Source organism: Lithobates pipiens, unplaced genomic scaffold (genome assembly GCF_037356315.1).
Source record: "Lithobates pipiens isolate NorthernLeopardFrog02 unplaced genomic scaffold, aLitPip1_a1.2 Scaffold_24, whole genome shotgun sequence".
NCBI lineage: Eukaryota > Metazoa > Chordata > Amphibia > Anura > Ranidae > Lithobates > Lithobates pipiens.
The window spans coordinates 8965569-8990650 of NW_027507786.1; the positions used below are offsets into that span (position 1 = coordinate 8965569).

The 25082-nt window shown below is 46.7% G+C and overlaps 1 protein-coding gene and 1 long non-coding RNA gene across 18 annotated transcripts in view; one reads left to right on the forward strand and one right to left on the reverse strand.

The window, feature by feature from the left end:
- MICAL2 (microtubule associated monooxygenase, calponin and LIM domain containing 2) overlaps window positions 1–25082 on the forward strand; it is a 392610-nt gene that overhangs the window by 25907 nt on the left and 341621 nt on the right. The window contains exon 1 of one of the 17 annotated variants that reach the window (XM_077453574.1): window positions 10460–10540. The exons of the other annotated variants lie outside the window; for them this stretch is intronic. The gene's annotated coding sequence lies outside the window, so the exon portion shown is untranslated. Of the gene's footprint in view, window positions 1–10459; window positions 10541–25082 lie in introns of those variants that run through there. 17 annotated transcript variants of the gene reach the window in all.
- LOC143929652 (uncharacterized) lies at window positions 208–18979 on the reverse strand. The gene is made up of 2 exons (XR_013262557.1): window positions 18735–18979; window positions 208–393 (listed from the first exon to the last, which is right to left on the reverse strand). It is a non-coding gene; the product is annotated as an uncharacterized LOC143929652 (long non-coding RNA).

Genomic DNA, 25082 nt, shown 5'->3' on the forward strand with positions numbered 1-25082 from the left:
AGTGAATTGCCCCCTATATCTCACTGTATCTCATAGTATGACAATATGTCACATGGTATTACATTGTATAGCATTTTATCATTATTTTATCACATTGTATCATTTCCGCTCCGTGTTTTTCTTCCAGTGTTTCCATACACCTCTGTACAGTCATACATACATTGCTGATCTCTATGTACGCTGGGTAATTAGTACCAACAACAGTAATTATTATGAGTAGATATTTTATTTGTTTGTTTATTATCCTTAGTTTTGTATCATCTGCAACATTTGTGAACTCCCCTCTCCATGTGACAGAATTCTTGTTCCACGACTGATCCTGGTGATAATCTGCTTCATATCAGATCCCATGTTTGATATTCGAATCACAAACTATTAAAAGGGATCTTCACCCTAGAAAGAAAACATAAAACGTAAGCATTTTACAAATACTGTAGCTGCTGACTTTTAACCACTTCAATACCGGGCACTTTTACCCCCCTTTCCTGCCCAGGCCAATTTTCAGCTTTCAGCGCTGTCACACTTTGAATGACAATTGCGCAGTCATGCAACACTGTACACCAGTGTTGCCCAACCACATCTGACCCGCGGAGCCCTCTGATGTGGCCCTCGACCTCCTGCTCTAAGATCGCAGGTTGGTAAGCCCAGATCATGGGTTGCCGACCAGCCCATCCCAGAGCAGCAGTTTTTGTGAATGAAGCCACTGGTAGTGGAAGCAAGTGGCTGCAGGAGCAGAGCCACATAAGCCAATGCTTTGTGTATGGTGCCCACTCCTGTCACAGGCAGAGTGATACCAAATGCACTCCGCCTGGGACAGCAACAGCCAGCGATACCAGAATGGAAGACAGTTATTAAAGGTAAGTTTACTACTAAATTCACAGTATATATGGATATATCTGTTTTGCAGTGGTTACTGGGCTGCTTTCAAACTGATCCACAGATGCAGTGCAGCTGCGGGTTACCTGCATTGAGCCATAGACTTCTGTTATTACCTGCAGGTTTGTTGCACCTTCTGAAAGTGCACCAAACCTGCAGAATATAATAGAAGTTTAGGGCAAAGTGCAGCTAACCTGCAGAAGATCCACAGGTTCACTGCGCTGCACCTGCGCTTTGGGAAAATCGCAGCGCATCAGTGTGAAAGCAGTCTTAGGCCCCTTTCACATGATTGGTCCTACCCAATCGGACTTACTATTCACCTCTATGGAGCAGCAGATGTAAACGGACTTGTGTCTGTTTACACCTGTCTACCTAAAAAAAAAAAAAAAACAGAAAGGGATCTGTCCCTTCCGTCTGGGCAAATCGGATTGGAGCAGAGGGCCCATAGAGTAGAGTGGGCTGTGTCTGTGGACACGGACCTGTCATCCTCCTGCTCCGCTCATTGTGGCCTGCAACCAGTTGCAAATTGACTTAAGTTGCTCTTCAAAAGGTTGGGCACCCCTGCTGTACTCATATGATATTTTTATAATTTTTTTGAGACAGATGGAGCTTTCTTTTGGTGGTATTTTAACATCCCTGGCGGTAATCCCGAGTCTGCCTCGGGGTGAATTTTTCATTACCAAAAGCGGTAACCCTGAGCCACACTCGGGATCACATCGCAGGATCCAGGCAAAGTTACTTACCTTGTCCCCAGGATCCTGCCATGTCCCCCCCCCCCCCCGCTGTGTGTGTGAGCCGTGTCCTCTGCCGGATCTATCACTGTGCCGGGCTTCGGTCCCTGCGAGTGCCGTGACGCAAAAAGTGAAAAACACAAACAGTACACTCTAATCTTACAAATTACATTACCTAGTCCCTAAGACCCCTTTCACACTGGGGCGGGGGTGGCGTTAGCGGTAAAGCGGAGGTATTCGGCTGCTAGCGGCGCGCTTTTAACCCCTCGCTAGTGGCCGAAGAAGGGTTAAAACTACCCGCAAAGCGCTGCTTGCTTTCGTGATTCAATCTTTATCATACCCGGGATGTCTACTAGACTCTGGTTTGGACAGATTTAAGTGAGTTATTCTTAAGAATTACAGGCCTACAATATAAAACGCCAAATTTGCATGCGAAACAATGTACCGCTTTGAGCATCAAAAATCAGACATAATCATACCTCCTGGGAGTTTAATCACCACTGGACTTTAAAATTTTTGCAAAAAAAATTAAAAAGACTTAATATTTTGAGAAAAAAACATTTTCCTTAGTAAATCTCCCCACTGATGTGTGCTGATGAGATGACACTGAAGGGCACTTATAGGTAGCACTGATATGCAGCACTGATGGGCACTTATATGCAGCACTGATAGGCGTCAGTGATATGCAGCACTGATGGGCACTGATATGCAGCACTGATGAGCACCGATAGGCGTCAGTGATATGCACCACTGATGGGCACTGATAGGCGGCATTGATGGACACTGATAGGCATCAGTGATATGCAGCACTGATGGGCACTGATAGGCGTCAGTGATATCCACCACTGATGGGCACTGATAGGCTGCACTAATTGGCACTGAAAGGCAGCACTGATTGGCACTAACTGGCATCACTGCTGGTCACTGTTGGGGCTGCACTGATGATCAGTGCCCTGATTATCTGTACAGAGCTCCCCTGTGATGAAATGCCGCTGATCGGCTCGCCTCGCCTCCTTCCAGTGGGAGTAGAGGAAAGCCGATAACCGGCATTTCCTTGTTTACATGTGATCAGCTGTGATTGGACACAGCTGATCACATGAGTAAAGAGCCGCATCATTGGCTGAGATTGGGGATGCGCCGTGCCCCCCGGCACAGAACAAGGGAGCCACCCCGCCGCCGTGATTGTCTATACGGGGGTGGTTAATAAAAGGACACTTACCTGTCCAAGGATCCAGCGCTGTCCTCACCTGTGCCGGTTCTGTGCCAGTCTTCGGGTCCCCGGCGCTGGCATGTTTAGCATTGGAAGCCGCCTGTGACTCCTTGCGACTTCACTCTGCGCCTTGTGAACGTTCCCGCAGTCTTCTGGGACCTGTGATGTGTCTGAAGAGGCTGCGGGCTAAGGGGGGGGGGGGAGGTGACTTCTTCTCAAATCACGTAAGTCATCTGAGAGGACGTGGGAGCGGGTACCCATCAAAACCAGGTACCCACTCCCTAAAAAAATATATTTTTTATGTGCCAAATGTGGAAGAGGAGGGGAGAGGTGGTCATAAAGTGGTACCTCCCCTTTAGGGTGAAGTTCAGCTCTAAGAAAAATCTGATCTGTTCTTAAATCCTCCCTCCAGTCTTGTATGGTTGTAGCGGCTCCTCTCCTGGACTGAAGCGGCTTCCTGTGATTTCACCGCACACTGTGAGCTTCTCGCAATATGCATAAGAAGCTGCAGCCAGCCAGGTATAGCCCGCCTCATTTGTTGGATGACATTAATGGCTATAACTAAGGTTTGTAATGAAAATGGAAAGGATTTTTTTTTTCAAATGTCATTGGCATGTTGAGGAGCCAGGGAAGGCAAAATATAAGCAGATTAAACTTCTGGTTTAAATCCTATGGCTTGCATTGATACAACAGGAGCTGTATAAGGTCCGCATAAAATGTATATATAACGAGGACTCAGCTTTATCATAAGAATGTTTTTTCTTTTTTTTTTGCTGAAGCAGTTTATTTATTAATATTTTTATTAACGTTATCATTATGCAGTATTATCATTTGACCCGGGGTCACAGGACTGAGTGCCAACAGCCCGGGGCGTGTAGAAGAATGATGGGACATGCAATCACCGGTGACCTCATCCTCCCTGCACGGCCTCCCATTGGCTCTCATTTCAAAAGATTTCTGCAGCTGAAGAAATCTACAGAATAGAAGTGGGGAGAGTTCTGTAATAAATGCTTCCAGTATCTGCCGAGATTAGTTTGTATTACCAAGAAGAATTCCTTGTCAGACATTCCTCTTATTGATGTATTTACATAACCGGCATCTCACCACATAACCTGCAAGGTTATAAACAGTTTTGTTGGTCTCCAAGCCTTACTCCATAGAAGCCATAATTTCCATACACCGCACTGATGAGGGCCAACAAGCCCAAAACAACTTCATGCAATTTGTAGTAGATGGCTCTATGATATTAGGCTATATTCACTCACCGGCCACTTTATTAGGTACACCTTGCTAGTAGCGGGTTGGACCCAGGGCTGGTGCAAGGATTTTTGACACCCTAGGAGAAACCTAATTTTGCCACCCTCCCCTGGCTCCACCACTGACTCCTTCCCCTTTGCCCTGCCCATGTATACCCCACCTTTTTAATGAAGTGCCCATCAAATGCAGCCTACCAGCGCCCATCAAATGCAGCCTACCAGCACCCATCAAATGCAGCCTACCAGCACCCATCAAATGCAGCCCACCAGCACCCATCAAATGCAGCCTACCAGTGCCCATCAAATGCAGCCCACCAGCACCCATCAAATGCAGCCCACCAGTTGCCATCAATTGCAGCCCACCAGAGCCCATCAAATGTAGCCCACCAGCGCCCATCAAATGCAGCCTAGCAGCGCCCATCAAATGCAGCCCACCAGCACCCAACAAATGCAGCCTACCAGTGCCCATCAAATGCAGCCCACCAGCACCCAACAAATGCAGCCTAGCAGCGCCCATTAAATGCAGCCTACCAGCGCCCATCAGATGCAGCTTACCAGCGCCCATCAAATGCAGCCCATCAGCACCCAACAAATGCAGCCTAGCAGTGCCCATCAAATGAAGCCTACCAGCGCCCGTCAGATGCAGCCTACCAGCACCCATCAGATGCAGCCTACCAGCGCTCCATCAATTGCAGCCTACCAGCGCCCATCAATTGCAGCCTCACCAGCACCCATCAAACGCAGCCCACCAGCGCCCATCAGATGCAGCCTACCAGCGCCCATCAGATGCAGCCTACCAGCGCTCCATCAATTGCAGCCTACCAGCGCCCATCAGATGCAGCCCACCAGTGCTCCATCAAATGCAACCCACCAGTGCTCATAAAATGCAGCCTACCAGCACCCATCAAATGCAGCCCACCAGTGCCCATCAAATGTATGCCCGACCAAGCGTATAACTTTCTTTATTTCCTTGCTATGGGCTCTAGCCACAGATTTTTTGTAGACCCAGCAATGCCCCTGTGGTAGACTATGAGGGGGGGCTGAAGTCTTGCAGCAAGCTAGGGGATTGGATGGCACTGTGGGAGATTGGGGGGCACTGTGGGGACCGAGGGCTCTCAGGGGGCATTGTGAGAGATTCAAAGCCACAGCAGGCCACTATGGGAGGTTGGGTGGAACTGTGGGAGGTTAGGGGATCTTCAACTGGCTGGAGGTCCAGGAGCCGGGAGGCTGTGAGCCGGTGAGATCCAGGCAGCACATTGGGTGTTGACTGTTAGTTCACCTTTTCATTTTCTTTTTCTGAAAAGGTGAACTAACACTTCAAGTTAATCCTCAGCTGGAGACATTTAAATTTAAGTTCCTGTTGTGCTGAGAGCGTCCGATGATAACCACTAAAGCCGGAATGTCAGCACTCCCTAGTAGAGCAGGTTTAGGTAGCTGTGGGAGGAGCCAAACTCCCAGGTAACTTTCATTGAGAAAATACAGAGTTCTGTTCTCAGACTCAGGAATCACCTTTCCAGACATTTATTATTAGGAAATGTTTTTTCTTTTCTTTTTTTTTTTGTAAATTCCCTTCTGAGAGATTATATTGCCAAACATTATACAACAATTTATCATTGTACAGGAAGGAAGACATTATATTGACAAACATTATACAACAATGTAACGTTATATAGGACTGAAGAAAGCAGAGAATGGATCACATTAGTGGAGGAACTACACCAAGGTCACACCATGGAGGGAGGGGGTGGGGGGGGGGGGGGGTTGCACTGAGGGACCGTAAGGCTCGGTTCACACAACTGCGACCCCAAAGTCCTGCAATTTGCAAGCAATTTCTTTGTAAATTCTTTGTATCTTGCTTACAACTTTTTTGATTTAACAATGCAGCCTATGGCACTTAAATCTCACCAAAGTTGCAGAAAAGTAGTGCAGGAACCCTTTCTTTTCGCTAGCACCCAGTGATAGTCGCTCCATATGGAGCGCAGGGGTGCCGCCCCCCTAATCCATGTGCCCGGCCCCTAATATACATGCAGGGCGCCAGACCCATGGATTTCAATTTTTTTTTCTCTTTTTTGAAGCACGTACTGCTGGAAAGTGAACCTCCGCCCCGGTCTCAAGTCTTTTCCAGGTTTTCTTCTTATGCCCCGTACACACGAGAGGGATTAAGTCTGACAGACCTCCAAAGGAGTTCCGCCGGAGTTCCGACGGAGTTCTGGCGGACTTTTCGACCGAACGGACTTGACCACACACCATCACACCAAACTCCGACGGAGTCGAACGTGATGACGTACGACTGGATTCGACGTAGGAAGTTCATAGACAGTAGCCAATAGCTGCCCTAGCGTCGGTTTTAGTCCGTCGGAGTAGCACACACACGAGCGAATTTTTCGAAGGGAACCGGGTCCGGCGGAGTTCCGTCGGGAAAATTTAAAGCATGCTTCATTTCTAAAGTCCGTCAGACTTTTGCGAAGCTAAAGTCCGTTGCAGCCCACACACGATCGGATAGTCTGACGGACTCAGTCCGTCGGACTTTGGATGTCGAAAAGTCCGCTCGTGTGTACGGGGCATAAGATTGCCCTGCATTTGGCTCCATCCATCTTCCTATCAACTCTGACCAGCTTCCCTGTCCTTGCTGACAAAAAGCATCCCCACAACATGATGCTGCCACCACCATGTTTCACGGTGGGGATGGTGTGTTCAGGGTGATGTGCAGTGTTAGTTTCCCCCACACATACAGTTTTGCTTTTAGGCTAAAACATTCAATTTTGGTCTCATCTGACCAGATCACCTTCTTCCACATGTTTGCTGTGTCCCCCACATGGCTTCTCACAAAAATGGGACTTCTTGTGACTTTCTATCACCAATGTCTTTCTTCTTGTCACTCTTCCATAAAAGGCAGATTTGTGGAGAGCACGACTAATAGTTGTCCTGTGGACAGATTCTCCCCCTGAGCTGTGGATCTCTGCAGCTCCTCCAGAGTTACCATGGACCTCTTGGCTCTTCTCTGATGAATGTTCTCCTTGCCCGGCCCGGTCAGTTTAGGTGGACGGCCATGTCTTGGTAGGTTTGCAGTTGTGCCATCCTCTTTCCATTTTCCAATGATGGATTCAACAGAGCTCTGTGAGATGTTCAAAGCTTGGGAGCAGGGGCGGACTGACCAATTCGGCAACTCGGGCACTGCCCGAGGGCCCCGGGCCACTAGGGGGCCCCATCAGAGTTGCCAGCCTCAGTAAAACCAGGGACTGTATGTAAAAATCTGTGTTTTTTTTTTACATCTGTCTCTGAAATGTCCCTTACTGACATCCTTTTGGTCTGCCCCACCTCTCCAGTACCTTCTCAGCCAATAGGAACATGTCTGTGTATACTGTGTGATTGTATACTGCATGTGCGTATACTGTGTGGCCCCATAATCTCTGATTGCCTGGGGGCCCCACAATCTCCTATTGTCCGGGGGCCCCATGAGTTGTCAGTCCGCTCCTGCTTGGGAGATTTTTTTATATATATAACCTAACTGTGCGTTACACTTCTCCACAACTTTATCCCTGACCTGTCTGGTTTTCCTTGGCCTTCATGATGCTGTTTGTTCACTAAGGTTCCCTAACAAGCCTCTGAGGGCTTTACAGAACAGCTGTATTTATACTGAAATTCAATTACACACAGGTGGACTCTATTTACTAATTAGGTGACTAATGAAGGGAATTGGTTCCAGTAGATTTTAGTTAGGGGTATCAGAGTAAAGGGGGCTGAATACAAATGCTCCCCCCCCCCGACACTTTTCACATATTTATTTGTAAAAAAATTGGAAAACCATTTATCATTTTCCTTCCTCTTCACAATTATGTGACACTTTGTGTTGGTCTATCACATAAAATCCCAATAAAATACATTTATGTTTTTGGGTGTAACATGACACAATGTGGAGAATGTCAAGGGGTATGAATACTTTTATACTGTATATGGTAAAACATTATTCATTTTTTCTTTTTTTTTTTTGATACTTTGTATCACTCAGTAAAGTTCTATAAACCAGATGAGTTTTTTTTCCACCCCCTCTAATCTCCGGGTTCTCTGCCGCCCAGCCGGCTAAATTTGTCGGCGCTCCCGGGGCCCTCCAGCTGCCGTGTAGATCTGCCCGTCTGGCTCCTGACACCGATGTTGTTCAGCCCACACCTGTTGTCAGCAATCTTCACATTCCGACCCTCCTGCAATCCGGCAGCCTGTGAGCGCTCATGGATCGACGATTCAACACAAAACTTTACACCCCTGGTTTGTGGAATAAAAAAAAACATTTTCCATGTATATATTTATAGTCCTATGTGTGGTGAAAACACACGACTTCATGGGTCAGTGGTTTTGTAGCTAGACATGCTTACCGGGGGTTGTGCTGGCAATGCACGCTGGGAGTTCTAGTTTCCTATACGACCCGGTAAACCTAAAGTGACTCCGTCAGCAGCTCAAGTCTGTATGAATCCATTCCTGACATATAAAATATACAGCGACTCTATCAATCTTCAGAAAAGTTCCATCCGTTATCATTAAAAATCCATCCTTGAGCTCCAGTGCTTGGACTTTGCCTAGGCGTAGATGACGTGATCAGTCTGCTGCAGGCAGAAGAAACTGTTTCCCCAGTCTCCCCTCCCCCCCCCCCTTCCCCAGTGATCAGACTGCAATAGTGTCATTTTGTAGCAAGTCACAAGCTGAGAGGTGGGTGGCTGATCTGTGTCAGACATTTGTGAAAACAGAGCATGACACTGGCACCAGGATTTACATGATTGTGTCATCTCAGTGCAGGAAGTAGATGGTGACCCCGGATGATCTCTGAGAGAGGTAACAAATACCTGATAGGATTTGGAGCTAAAACTTTTAGTAAAACAAAACAAAGTAATTAAATGTGGGACCATCAGAGTTACTCCCTACAGTCCCTATTAAAGTCACCCCCATACCACAATCCTGCCTCCCCCCTTACATGAGAATCCCCATCACTCTCCCCTCTTACATCAGAGCCCCCATCAGTGTCTGATCTTATATCATAGCCCCCATCAGTGTCCGATCTTATATCATAGCCCCCATTAGTGTCCCCTCTTATATCAGAGCCCCCATCAGTGTCCGATCTTATATCATAGCCCCCATTAGTGTCCCCTCTTACATCAGAGCCCCCATCAGTGTCCGATCTTATATCATAGCCCCCATTAGTGTCCCCTCTTACATCAGAGCCCCCATCAGTGTCCGATCTTATATCATGGCCCCCATCACTCTCCCCTCTTACATCAGAGCCCCCATCAGTGTCCGATCTTATATCATAGCCCCCATTAGTGTCCCCTCTTACATCAGAGCCCCCATAAGTGTCCGATCTTATATCATAGCCCCCATTAGTGTCCCCTCTTACATCAGAGCCCCCATCACTGTCCCCTCTTGCATCATCATCCTCATCAGTGTCTCCTCTGACATCAGAGCCCCCATCAGTGTCCCCTCTTACATCAGAGTCCCCATCAGTGTCCCCTCTTACATCAGAGTCCCCATCAGTGTGCCCTTGTACATCAGAGCCCCCATCAGTGTCCCCTCTTACATCAGAGTCCTCATCAGTGTCCCCTCTTACATCAGAGTCCCCATCAGTGTCCCCTCTTACATCAGAGTCCCAATCAGTGTCCCCTCTTACATCAGAGCCCCCATCAGTGTCCACTCTAACATCAGAGCACCCATCAGTGTCTCTTCGTACATCAGAGCCCCCATCAGTGTCCCCTCTTACAACACAACCCCATCAGTGTCCCCTCTTACAACACAACCCCCATTAGTGTCCCCGCTTACATCAGAGCCCCCATCAGTGTCCCCTCTTACATCAGAGTCCCCATCAGTGTCCCCTCTTACAACACAACCCCCATCAGTGTCCCCTCTTACATTTGAGTCCCCTGTTATATTAGTCCTCATCAGTGTCTCCCATTACACCAGAGTACCCCTTATATCATTGGCCCCATTAGTGTCCCCCTTACATCAGAGTCCCCATCAGACCCCCCGTTACATCAGGGTCCCAATTAGTGTCCCTTCTTATATCTCAGTTTCCATTAGAGTCCCCTCTTACATCAGAGGGCACGATATCATCTTGCAGCCTGCCGGATTTGGCCACTAAACTGTAGTTTGGAGACCCCCAGCCTTAAATCAATAAAAACCTAATGGCTGTTCTAACCCTCCCCACTCCATCCAAAGCAAAACAATTGTTGGCCGCTGTGACTCTTATGATGGAATGACGTCACCTGATGTGCAGCCTCTGTGGTTTGATGTTGTGTAACACAGAACATATTTCTTCCTGTCTGTGCCAAATTGAGCAACGCCTGGCATCCCGAGTGCATGTGTGAGCTGGCGGGGCCGGGCATGTTCAGTCAGTGGGTAACAATGAAGCGCCTCACTGTGGAATGGGGAGGACAGATCTGAGCGCTCGTTAAGTGGCAATGCCAACACACATGGCATTGGTGGCGGTAAGTTCTGGGGGATCGCTGAGCTTTCCTTTCCTGGTCCTTCACCTCTGACCTCACCGCTGTAGTTTGCAGATACCGAGCGGGAGTCTTTCCTAAGGATTTGTATTTCTGTCCGTCCAGTTCTGAGACTTAGACAGCTCTGCCACACAGCACAGCCCTGTCTGGCAAGATGCCAGGAGATCAGATTTTCTCTACTGTAATTAAGTAAGACTTACAAGTCTTCACCCTCCCCCAGCCTGTGACTGGATAGAGAAGCAGCAAATTGATGAGCTAATCTCTCTGTCACTCTGTTCTCTCCTCCTATCAGCATATTCCTTGTCAGCACTGTTGCACAATCGATTTTCTCATTGTTCTACTCCTCCCTCTTTCAGTCTGAGCTCTGTTGTAGAAAGAGGCCAATAACCACTGGAAGGAATGGACAGGACTGGTAGAGGGAATGGGCAAGACTGCTGGAGGGAATGGGCAGGACCCCTGGAGGGAATGGGCAGGACTGGTAGAGTGAATGGACAGGACTGGTAGAGGGAATGGGCAAGACTGCTGGAGGGAATGGGCAGGACCCCTGGAGGGAATGGGCAGGACTGGTAGAGTGAATGGACAGGACTGGTGGAGGGAATGGGCAGGACTGGTGGAGGGAATGGGCAGGACTGGTGGAGGGAACGGGCAGAACTGGTGTAGGGAATGGGCAGGACTGGTGGAGGGAATGGGCAGGACTGGTGGAGGGAATGGGCAGGACTGGTGGAGGGAATGGACAAGACTGGTAGAGGGAATGGGCAGGACTGGTGGAGGGAATGGACAAGACTGGTAGAGGGAATGGGCAGGACTTGTGGAGGGAATGGACAAGACTGGTAGAGGGAATGGGCAGGACTGGTGGAGGGAATGGGCAGGACTGGTGGAGGGAATGGGCAGGACTGGTGGAGGGAATGGGCAGGACTGGTGGAGGGAATGAGCAGGACCACTGGACGGAATGGGCAGGACTGGTGGAGGGAATGAGCAGGACCACTGGAGGGAATGGGCAGGACTGGTGGAGGGAATGGACAGGAATGGGAGCCAATCAGATGTATCAAATGCAATAATAAGGAACATGCCAATAGAAGGAGAGAGCAGAGTGAACAGAGGGCTGACCTCATCAGTCTGCTGCTGCTCTTTCATTGTCCAGTGAAAGAAAAACTGCATTTGACTTGGTTTCAGGCTTTTGCAATCCCCATACAGCTTGGGCTCAGACTGGGAAACGAAATGGGCAGGACTGGCGAGCCAATCAGGTGAGTTGAATTCAAATACATTGAGAAGGAACATGCTAATAGAAAGCAAGAGCAGAGTGATGACCTCATCAGTCTACTTCTGCTCTCTCACTGGCCAGTCATTAGGCTCGGGGTGGAAAGATGACACTACTACATTCCTGAACTGTAAACGGTGTCATTCACCTGGCTGTGCTGTGTGAATATCAGGACTGGATGGACAGAAATCCTTTTGCTAATAATAGAGGATCTGAGGAGGGATAGGGATGGGGGATGAGAGCCTTATCCTGCCCGCAGTGGGACAAGCTGTCTGGATCTCATCCGAAGATTTATTTTAGTTTTGCTGAATTCACAGGCCACACCCTGCACCCGGCGCTGGGATCCTCCCCGATTCTGGGCCACCCCGACCCTCCCTGGGATAATTAGGGAGATGATGAAAGGCTGCACATGAGCCATTCACACAGTAAACACCAATAGAATAAATGTTTTTACTCCATCACTCCATGTGAACGGCTTCCAGGATTATCTGATTGATTATCTGATAAACGATTAATACATTTTACATATTCCGGTGTTGTCACCCTGTGCTAATGATACTTAATGATTATTAATTGTTGGATAATGTTGGTTGGAGGATCTGGCTGTGACAGTGACTTCATTGGAGGAGAGTTTGATATGATACATGTGGCCCCAGAACAATGACACTTGGGGATCCTGAACAATGACACGCTGACACATGGGGACCCCGGAACAATGACACCCTGACACTTGGGGGTCTAAAATAATGACACACTGACACTTGGGGGTCCAGAGCAATAACACGCTGACACGTAGGGGCCCCCGGAACAATGACACCCTGACACTTGGGGGTCTAAAATAATGACACACTGACACTTGGGGGTCCAGAACAATGACACACTGACACTTGGGGGTCCCAGAACAATGACACTCTGACACTTGGGGATCCAGAACAATGACACACTGATACTTGGGGGTCCAGAACAATGACACACTGGCACTTGGGGATCCAGAACAATCACACACTGACATTTGGGGTTCCAGAACAGTAACACACTGGCACTTGGGGATCCAGAACAATCACACACTGACATTTGGGGTTCCAGAACAATAACACACTGACATTTGGGGATCCAGAACAATCACACACTGACATTTGGGGTTCCAGAACAATAACACACTGACATTTGGGGATCCAGAACAATCACACACTGACATTTGGGGTTCCAGAACAATAACACACTGACATTTGGGGATCCAGAACAACGACACACTGACACTTGGGGGTCCAGAACAATGACACACTGACACTTGGGGGTCCAGAACAATGACACACTAATACTTGTGGGTCCAGAACAATGACACACTGGCACTTGGGGATCCAGAACAATGACACACTGGCACTTAGGGATCCAGAACAATAACACGCTTACATGTGGGGGACCCAGAACAATGACACTCTGACACTTGGGGGTCTAAAATAATGACACGCTGACACTTGGGGGTCCAGAACAATGACACACTGACACTTGGGGGTCCCAGAACAATGACACACTGACACTTGAGGATCCAGAACAATCACACACTGACATTTAGGGTTCCAGAACAATAACACACCAACACTTGGGGATCCTGAACAATGGCACACCAACACTTGGGGTCCAGAAGAATGACACACTAGCACTTGGGGGTCCAGAACAATGACACACTTATACTTGGGGGTCCCAGAAAAATTACACACTGGCCCTTGGGGATCCAGAACAATGACACACTGGCACTTGGGGGTCCAGAACAATGACACACTGACACTTGGGGGTCCCAGAACAATGACATGCTGGCACTTGGGGATCCAGAACAATGACACATTGACACTTGGGGATCCAGAACAATGACACACTGGCACCTGGGGATCCAGAACAATTACACACTGACACTTGTGGGTTCCAGAACAATGACACACTGATATTTGGGGATCCAGAACAATGACACATTGACACTTGGGGGTTCCAGAACAATAACACACTAACACTTGGGGATCCTGAACAATGGCATGTTGACACTTGAGGGTCATAGAACAATGACACACTGACACTTAAAGTCCTAGAATAATGAGACACTGACACTTGGGGGTCCAGAACAATGAAACACTGACACTTGGGGGTCCCAGAACAATGACACTTGGGGTCCCAAATGAATGTCACACATAAGCCACATACCGGAATCTGGTTTTTGTACGGCTTTGAAGTTTTCACAGTTCATTTGTCATCGTTCCTGAGCATTACAATGTGTCACTGCAGAGTTTGTATAGAAATTTGGCAGCCATACCCTGAGGCCACCACAAGAGACTTAATGTAAAGACAAAACAGCTCATTAATTCATTTTCTAGGCTCAGAAGAATGTTTCCTGGTGAAAGTTTATACTTCAAATCTGCTGTGAATTCTAATCTACCTAATTAGCCGTAATGCTTGTTTAGGCATTCAGACATGCAGTATGTATACACGGCCCTTCATGCTCTGGATCAGCGCCCTCGCTCTGGGCCGTGACTGCTCCTGGATGGAGTGAGTGGTGCGGAGGAGCTGACACCTCAGTAATAGCCTCTGCTTACATCTTTCCTATGACATGGGAGGTGAGAAGAATGAAGAGGAGGTTGTACAGGCTTACTGAATCCCCTACCATTTACATATGTGGGTACCGGAGCCCTACAGAGGGAAAGCAGCCGACTCTGCTGAGCACCGGTAACCCCGGAACTGCTCAGTGGCATAGTCCAGTGGCTGTGATTGGTGGGTGGGTGATTAGTGGGTGCCTCAAGCTGGACAACTCCACCAGTAGGCAGCTGGGAGGAGGTCCATATGGTTTCCACCTTCCGGGTGGCTGAAATCTTTATTGAAATGTCGAAATCTCTATAAAGCTCCATATGTCTATGAAGGTTCTCATTTATCAAGGACATGGAAGTCACATTCAACTGGACTTGTTCTGAAATGTTGAAGACATTTTGTAGCTTCTCAAAGCCACTTATAACAAGTGTCAGAGCCCGTTCACACTGAGGCAGCACGACTTGCAGCGCGACCGGGATCCGACTTTAGCGGCGGCTTGTGAAATGACTTCTGTATAGAAGTCAATGCAAGTCGCCCCAAAAGTCGTACAGGAACCTTTTTCTAAGTCGGAGCGTCTTGAGTCGCTCCGATTAGAATGGTTCCATTGCATAGAGCGGGATGCGACTTGTCAGGCGGCTAAGTCACCTGACGGGTCGCCCCTGTGTGAACCGACCCTCAGGAACATACCCCCCAGCATTGATGTCCACACAGGTGTCACTGATACCTTCATTCAACCATGGAATGTTTAGATGTTGATTGACCAAGAACATGATGGAAGGTGTGAAAATTGTCGAACCACCCTGTTATAGTTACATCATCTTATCTTTGGTGAATATAAATGTTGGGTGTGTTCCCGACACTTACTGGAATTAGAGAAGTGGCTTGGACAACCTACAAGACATCTTCAATGTTACAGAACAAGTCCAGTTGAATGTTATTAACTATTACTACCTAAATCTTCATTCTTTTCCCAGTTTGAGGAACTTCGTACCTTTCAGGAGTCTAATTTGAAGGCTATCCCCAACAGCCTACCCTGAATGAGCTAGCGATGACCTTGGAGTAAGCTCAGAGGATCTGCCCCCTAGATTAGTTGAAGAGACTTTAGAATTTACAGTGATGGTAGATGTGTGTGTAGGCAGGCGCAGTCTATTGTCTTCACAGTAGGTGGCGCTCCTCTGAAGCCGTACTGCAGTTGGAGGGGAAGTCAAGGGAAACTTGGTTCCTCTATGGTTCCCTCAGTCTGCAGGAGCAGCATTCTGGTTGTCTACGCTGCTTTCGGCGACCCTGGCGGCCTTTGGAAAAGTGTCTAGTTTAGGGAGAACATTCCCGTCTGTCAGGGACAGTTCTAGCGGTAGGGACAGGTTCCGTAGGGCCTACGTCTGGACTCCAGCAAGTGCTCTTAGGATGGACTGACCAGGCCGCAGTCTACCCCCCCCCCCCCCTTGGCAGGTGCTGACTTCAACTCAGACCTACTACCACTACTCTCCGCTGCATTGACTGTAAATTCCTGGCTCAAGAACAGGATGGAAGGAAGAGGCGTAACTAGAACCTTCAGGGCCCTGGTGCGAAAAAAAATGAAGGCCCCTCTACTCCCCAAGCCCGTGGCCCTTCCTATTCATTCCAGGGTTTTTTTTTCTTCCATGGTGGAGCCCTTAATTGTAGCCCTGCAGTGGGACCCTTTCACATGTTCTGCAGCCGGCTCTCCTTCCTGTCTTGGGTAGCTTTGCCACCTTTTCTTTCTAGCCAAACACTTTAGGGACAAACGGCATATTCGTTTTTTTTTAGTATACACTATACATATATTTTGTGATGAAATAACCTTTCTAATCGCATGGATTTAGAGTTCCTCCTTTACATCTAAATCCACAGAATCCCCCCTTACATCTGAATCCGCAGAGTTTCTCCTTACATCTGAATCCGCAGAGTTTCCCCTTTACATCTAAATCCGCATAGTTCCCCTTTACATCTAAATCTGCATAGTTCCCCTTTACATCTAAATCCGCATAGTTCCCCTTTACATCTATAATCCACAGAGTTCCCCTTTACATCAGAATCCGCAGAGTTACCCTTACATCTGAATCTGATTCCCCTTACATCTGAATCCGTAGAGTTCCCCTTAACATCTAAATCCACATAGTTCCCCTTTACATCTGAATCTGCAGAGGTACCCTTTACATCTAATGCCACATAGTTCCTTTAACATCTAAATCCGCATAGTTCCCCTTTAAATCTAAATACACATAGTTTCCCTTTACATCTAAATCTTTAGAGTTCCCCTTTACATCTGATTTCCGCAGAGTTACCCTTACATCTAAATCTGGCTCCCCTTTAACATCTAAATCCACATAGTTCCCCTTTACATCTAAAGCCACATAGTTCCCCTTTACATCTGAATCAGCAGAGTTCCCTTTTGCATCTAAATCCGCATAGTTCCCCTTTATATCTAAATCTGCATAGTTCCCCTTACCATCTAAATCCGCATAGTTCCGATTTACATCTAAATCCACATAGTTCCCCTTACCATCTAAATCCACATAGTTCCCCTTACCATCTAAATCCGCATAGTTCCCCTTTACATCTAAATCCACATAGTTCCCCTTTACGTCAAAATCCACATAGTTCCCCTTTACGTCAAAATCCACATAGTTCCCCTTTACATCTAAATCCACATAGTTCCCCATTACAATCTGAGTCTGCAGAGTTCCCCTTTACATCTGGCTCCCCTTACATCTGAATTCGTAGAATTCCCCTTTACGTCAAAATCCACATAGTTCCCATTTACATCTGAATTTGCATAGTGGCTGTTCTGCCATCGAAGGTGTGAAAATGATGAAACCACCCTCTTTTAGTTAGGTCATCTCATCCTTGGTGGATATAAATGTTGGGGTCTATGTTCCTGACACTTCCTGCATTTAGAGAAGTGGCTTGAACAACCTGCAAGACCTCTTCAACATTACAGAGCAAGTCCAGTTGAATATGACCAACTACTACCACCTAAATCTCCATTCTTTTCCCAGTTTGAGGAACTTTATACCTTTCCCGGAGCCTAACTTTAAGACTATCCCCAAAAGCCCACCCCGAGTGGGCTAGAGGTGACCCTGGCGTAAGCTCAGCGGATCTGATGATGGATATGTGTGTAGTCACATTCAACTGGACTTGTTCTGAAAGGTTGGAGGCATAAAAGTGGGCGTGTGAGCCTTGAAATGCGTCGGCTACAGTTTTTAACCTCTTGCTTGTGAAAGATAATGTAGACTTGTTGGAGCTCACATCCTTTGATATACTCTTCAGATCACAGAAAGCGATAAGAATACTGCATTTCTGGCAGGATCAACAGGTCTCTTGTTTACTTCCTGAAAACGTTCTTAGCAAAAAAAAAAATGGAAGAACTGGCCAGCTGCAATATATTAAAAAATGTTATTGTTTTTTTTTTATGAGTCAATACATGAAGAAACATACCTCCCAACTTTCTGAGATGGGGATGAGGGACACCTATCAGCAAAAGTATGCAGGCATAGGACACACCCCTTGCCACGCCCCCTTAAAGGAGAACTGTACAAAAAAATAAAGTTGGTTAAACCATCAAGTGTTTTTTTTTACCACTACTATTCCTTTATATTGGCTATTGGAATCTACAAATGCAGCAATTTAGAAATCAGATGAAAGGTTTAGCACTGGGACTGGGAAACACTTTTTCATAGATAAAAAGTGCGTTTTATATACATCTATATAGATCAGACCAAAATGAGTGACAAATGAGGAGGAATGAGGGATGGAGGGACAGTCCCTCAAAATCCGGGGCAGTTGTCCAGGACAGTGTCCACATGCCACGAAATGATCCAACATACGGCGAGTGGCGGGCAGCAAGCACCGCATTTGGGAGATGAGCCAAATGAGGAGGAAAGAGGGACAGAGGGACATTGCTCCAAATCAGGGACAGTCCCTCGAAATCCGGGACAGTTGGGAGGTATGTAGTAACAAGTTGGTCACTAAGCACGGGAGGTATTTATTCCTGCCATAGAAGGCATAAGAAATAAAGGGGAGGACTTGGTCGGGGAGATCACTCACCCATGGCCGTTCCCTTTTCTTTCGAACCGTCATTTATGTTCTCATATAGTTTCAGATTCTGGAAGACGCACACACACACCTACACAATGTCATATCTGAAAATATTAAACCGATTCTGTTGTTGGATTTCTCCCCCCCCCCCCTTGTGATGAAGAATAACAGCTCTTGTTTTGGCAGCGGCCGCAGCACAATAGAATTTGCCGGGGCTGACAATAGGCCCATTGTTGAGGAAGCGAATGTTGTGATATTAGTGCGGATGAAATGGTTCTCTGTGATTGTTACCTTATTAGTGTCTCCGCCATAATCCCGCATAATACCCAGTCGCTTCTGCCTGCCAAGCTTTGAACCCGCCCTCCCCCGATGGAAGACGGGCTGTGTTATGTTTGATTCTGGATTATTGCTGCCTCCGTCCTCTGGTGCGTAGTCTGCAGTTTGTCATTTAAAGCTGAAGTTTAACCTGCTTGTATTTTTTCCGTTCCCGGTTGTAATTTTCTTTTCGTCCTTATTACATACCTTATTTTAGTCTCAGTGATGTTATCGCTGAGCCTCTGTGCTTCTCTATGGAATGCAGGCACAAAACCTCAAACCCAATGAATAAAAGGGGCAGGCCATGGACTGTCAGGCCAAGGAGGAAAGGGCTAGATGATGCTGGAAGATCTCCAGCCAGGAAAGGAGACAGGCTTCATCTTACTTGCTGCACATTGTGAGAAGCTCGCAGTGTGCAGTGCAACCAGAGTAAGCATGTTCAGTATCCTGTACAACTGTGCAAGACTGTAGGGAAAGTTGGAGTTCACTTTCAAGCCTACTCAGATAAAAAATGGTGCCCTGATGTCTTCTAATTTTGGAGCAAATTTTGCACTGGGCACAAATGTTTGGTTCCCCGGTGGGAACTGCACCCAGGCCCCCCCCCCCCCCCCCGGTGCTGCAAGGCCACCTCTGGAGTAGAGGAAAGAGGAGGAAAAAGGGCAGATTTGGGACTATTACAAAAGGCGTGAGCGTTCTCAAACATTACCTACATCAGGCTGACCTTTGGAGCGGCTCTCGGCGATAATAATAGCACAATAAATCACGCTCGGGAGGAATGATAATTATACGAAACGCATTACAGGCAAATATGCTTTTAATTATTTTCTGCCACATGGAGGAGCCAAGTTCCAGGTTCTTGCCGGTTGCATTTGCCAATTAACACAGACGGTTCCTTTTTTTAATTTTTTTTTTATTTCTTGAGGCTGAAATCAAATCCACGTTGCGCCATGTTTGGTTCAAAGTGCTCGGAGTTAAGTGTTTTTTTTTTTTGCCAGGAGTGTGCGGTCATAAAAAAGAAGGAGTGTATGGATCCTGAGAGATAAGCTCACTCTTATCTGATGGTGGCTTTATTATTAACTATAAATCACGATTACCTCCAAGGGGCACACGGGATCATCTAAGGGAAAGTTACCTGAGTCTAGGAGATGGCGAGCAAAGTACAAAGAGAGGCGATAGATCAGCCAATCGTAAAAAAATTTGTGCCATGGAGGAACCCTTGAAATAATTTTAGGTCTCAGAGAACCCCCTGCTAAAAATGATACCTACAGCTCAAGGTACATTAACCGTACCACAGTTGTGGTCAATGGAAACAAGGCAATGTTACATTGGTGGCCAGTGTAATTCCTCCATTTGGTGGAGGTCAGTGGGAAGAATTCTCCTTACATTGGTGGCCAGTGTAATTCCTCCATTCTTTGGAGGCCAGTGGGAAGAATTCTCCTTACATTGGTGGCCAGTGTAATTCCCCCATTCTGTGGAGGTCAGTGGGAAGAATTCTCCTTACATTGGTGGCCAGTGTAATTCCTCCATTCTTTGGAGGCCAGTGGGAAGAATTCTCCTTACATTGGTGGCCAGTGTAATTCCTCCATTCTGTGGAGGTCAGTGGGAAGAATTCTCGCTACATTGGTGGCCAGTGTAATTCCTCCATTCTTTGGAGGCCAGTGGGAAGAATTCTCCTTACATTGGTGGCCAGTGTAATTCCTCCATTCTTTGGAGGCCAGTGGGAAGAATTCTCCTTACATTGGTGGCCAGTTTAGTTCCTCAATAATTTGGAGGTCAGTAGGAAGAATTCTGGTTACGTTGGTGATCAGTTTAGTTCCTCCATACTTTGGAGACTAGTGGGAAGAATTCTTCTAAAAATTGGTGGGATTCGTGGTCAAAGAAAATAATGCTATGTCACACTGATGGTCAATGTAGTTGTCTCCATACTTTGGAAGACATTGAGAAGAATTCTCCTTACATTGGTGGTCGGTGTAGTTTCTTCATACTGTGGAGGTCTGTGAATAGAATTTTCCCTTACAATTGTGGCCAGCTTGGTTCCTCTATACCTGGCGTCTCAAACTGGTGGCCCTCCAGCTGTTGTGAAACTACAAGTCCCATGAGGCATTGCAAGGCTGACAGTTACAAGCATGACTCCCACAGGTAGAGGGATGATGGGACTTGTAGTTTTGGAACAGCTGGAGGGCCACCAGTTTGAGACCCCTGCTCTATACTTTGGAGGTCAGTGAGAAGGATTCTTCTTACATTGGAGGGATTCGTGGTCAATGGAAATAATGCCACGTTACAGTGATGGTCAGTGTAGTCTCTCTATACTTTCAAGATCATTGGGAACAAGTCTCCTGGCATGGGTGGTCAGTGTAATTCCTCCATACTTTGGAGGCCAGTGGGAAAAATTCTCCTTACATTGGTGGTCAGTTTAGTTCCTCAATAATTTGGAGGTCAGTAGGAAGAATTCTGGTTACGTTGGTGATCAGTTTAGTTCCTCCATACTTTGGAGGCCAGTGGGAAGAATTCTTCTAAAAATTGGTGGGATTCATGGTCAAAGAAAATAATGCTATGTCACACTGATGGTCAGTGTAGTTCTCTCCATATTTTGGAGGTCAGTGAGAAGAATTCTTCTTACATTGGAGGGATTTGTGGTCAATGGAAATAATGCCACATTGCAGTGATGGTCAGTGTAGTCTCTCTATACTTTCAAGATCATTGGGAACAAGTCTCCTGGCATGGGTGGTCAGTGTAATTCCTCCATACTTTGGAGGCCAGTGGGAAAAATTCTCCTTACTTTGGTGGTCAGTTTAGTTCCTCCATACTTTGGAGGTCAGTGTGAGGAATTCTGCTCACGTTGGTGGTCATCGTATTTCCTCTATACTTTGGAGTCAGTGGGAAATAATTTCCTTACATTGGTGATCAGTTTAGTTCCTTCTTACTTTGGAGGTCAGTGGGAAGAATTCTCCTTACGTTGGTGGTTATTGTAATTCCTCTATATTATGGAGGTCAGTGGGAATAATTCTCTTTACATTGGTGGTCAGTTTAGTTCCTCAATAATTTGGTGGTCAGTGTGAAGAATTTTTCTTATATTGATTGTCAGCGTAGTTCTTCCATACTTTGGTGGTCCATGGGAAGAATTCTCCTTACATTGTTGGTCAGTTTAGTTCCTCCATATATTATAGGTTAGTGGGAAGAATTTTCTTACATTGGTTGTCAGTTTAATATTTTCTTACATTGGTTGTCAGTTTAGTTCCTTTTATACTGTGGAGGTCAGTGGGAAGAATTTTCCTTACATTGGTGGTCAGTTTCGTTCCTCCAGACTTTGGGCGTCAGTGGGATGACTTCTTCTTACGTTAGATTTACTTGTCCCAAGGGTATTTTTCCTACCAGAAGTCTGAATGTGGATTTGTTTTTATTGCTGTCTGTGGGGAGATCCGCCCTCTCGTTTAGTCCTGATGACCGTTGTCTCCAGTAACAGTGGGGGGAAATTCAAAGTTTTCAGCAAGTGAAGAGAGTTTGTTCCAGTGGGGTCCCACAGAGGGAGACACAAATGCTACAAAATAACTAATAACAATAAAAAAAAAAAAATGCCTTTACCTAAACGTTAAAAATGTGTCCGTTTGGCATTACAAAGAAGAAGATGGCGGTGGATTGGTTCACAGATATTTTCTGGGTTGTTGTCTAAACACATCATTGGCAGCTCTCTTGTGTTACAAAGTATCATTCATGAGAAAGTATCCTGTGTGTGAACTCTGGAGATCCGGAGACGTTAATATCTATGTAATATAGCTGTAAATAACATGACCCAGTGATATTACAATACACATATCGCTCCCCGCTGTCCGTCTGTATCTCACGTTCCCAGGATTCCCCGGGAGCTCGTTAAGATTTTGAATCAGACATAATAGAATTCGGTGTTGATGTGATTCTGGGCTCCGGGACAAAAAAATCATATTTAAAGCTGAACTCCAGGATAAGCAAATATACTCGAAATTCATTTATCATCCATGTTGTAAAGCGCTGCGCAAACCGTTGGTGCTTTATAAATCCTGTATAATAATAATAATAATACTAATCATGCGTGTTCCTCCTGAATCTTGGTGATCTTCTTGTATTTCTTCCAGATCTGTGCAGTAATCCAGTGTGAGACTTTTCCTTCCTGTAATAAAGACCGATCACTGCTGCTCTCTCTCCTTGTGCAGGGCGACTGGTCTTGTCTCCGCCCCTTCCTGCAGTTTTCTGAAGTGGGTGGGGCTGGTGGGCTCCTCCCATATCTCTGCTCTCTCTCTCCTTGTGTAGGGTGACTGGTCTTGTCTCCGCCCCCTCCTGCAGTTTTCTGAAGTGGGTGGGCCTGCTGGGCTCCTCCCATATCTCTGCTCTCTCTCTCTCCTTGTGCAGGGTGACTGGTTTTATCCCCGCCCCCTCCTGCAGTTTTCTGAATTGGGTGGGGCTGCTGGGCTCCTCCCATATCTCTGCTCTCTCTCCTTGTGCAAGATGACTGGTCTTGTCTCCACCCCCTCCTGCAGTTTCCCTGCAGGCAGTCTGTAGTGGGTGGAGCCTGTTGGGCCCCTCCCACAGCTTTACTCTTTGCACAGACTATGAACTGCGCAATGATGATGTCACTGCAACCTTGTAAGGTAATGTTTGAGCTTGCAAAAGCATTTGGTGCACCCAAAGTGGATTTTATTCTTTGTGACTTTACACTCTACTGTCTACTTTGCCCTGAATAAGTATGTTGTTGACAGGGTCTCTTTACTGCGCTTTTTATCAGTACATCCATGTGCTGTCTGTAGGTATGAGGGGTTAAGTAGTATTTAAACATCCTGTTTACAATGACATACTGAGGTCGCTACTGCTCTCAGTTCTTCCTAAATGCGGAAGTAATGTTAGTTCCACATTAACTGCCATCCCACTAAATTAGCGCTTCCTTCAAATGTTTGTATTTATTAACCGCGACGGAGAGCCTGCCTAAAAGTTTTATATACATAAAATTCTAAAAATATATTAGAATATAAATAATATATATTTTTAAATAATATACTATATATATATATATATATATATATATATATATATATATATATATATATATATATATATATATATATATATATATATATATATATATATATAATATAATTATGCATGGGGGGAGAATTTACTAAACCTGGAGCACTCAGAATCTGGTGCAGTTGTGCTTGGTATCAAAACCGTATATTTTTAAATAATAAAATAATATACTATATAATATATATATATATATATATATATATATATATATATATATATATATATATATATATATATATATATATTTATATATGTACATATAATATAATTATGTATGGGGGGGGGGGGATTTACTAAACCTGGATCACTCAGAATCTGGTGCAGTTGTGCTTGGTATCCAATCAAGTTCTAACTTCAGCTTGCTCAATTAAGGCCGGGTTCACACCAGTGTGAATTGCATGCGGATTTCTCCACATCCAATTCGCATAGCAGGAGATTGTGACTGGCTCTCTATGGGGCCGGTTCACACATCTCTGCATCGGCTCCACAGTCCTGTGCAATCTTTTGTTCCGCTTCAGGACCGAATTCAGCCCCAAATTCTGTCTGAAATCGGACAGGAATGGAGACGCACCGGACCCCCCTGCTGTGAGCCGCTGCGTAGTGTGAACCCAGCCTCAAGTGATTGTAAGGGAAGAAGGTTTTTCTTTATCTTCATGCATTCTATGCATGAAGATAAAAAGCCTTCCTTCTGCGTGCAGCAGCCCCCCCCCCCCCCATAATTACCTGAGCGATGTTGCAGGAGTGTCTCAGCTGACCGAGACGCTCTCTCCTTATTGGCTGGAACGGCAGCGCAGCGCCCTTGGCTCCCACTGCTGTCAATCAAATTCAGTGAGCCAGTGAGGAGAGAGAGGGGGTGGGGGCGGGGCCTCGGCTCCTTGTGCTGCAGTTCAGGTCGGGTGCCCCCATAGCAAGGGAAGGGGTGGGGCCGCGGCTCCTTGTGCTGCAGCTCAGGTCGGGTGCCCCCATAGCAAGAGAGGGGGTGGGGCCGTGGCTCCTTGTGCTGCAGCTCAGGTCGGGTGCCCCCATAGCAAGAGAGGGGGTGGGGCCGCAGCTCCTTGTGCTGCAGCTCAGGTCGGGTGCCCCCATAGCAAGAGAGGGGGTGGGGCCGCGGCTCCTTGTGCTGCAGCTCAGGTCGGGTGCCCCCATAGCAAGAGAGGGGGTGGGGCCGCGGCTCCTTGTGCTGCAGCTCAGGTCGGGTGCCCCCATAGCAAGAGAGGGGGTGGGGCCGCGGCTCCATGTGCTGCAGCTCAGGTCGGGTGCCCCCATAGC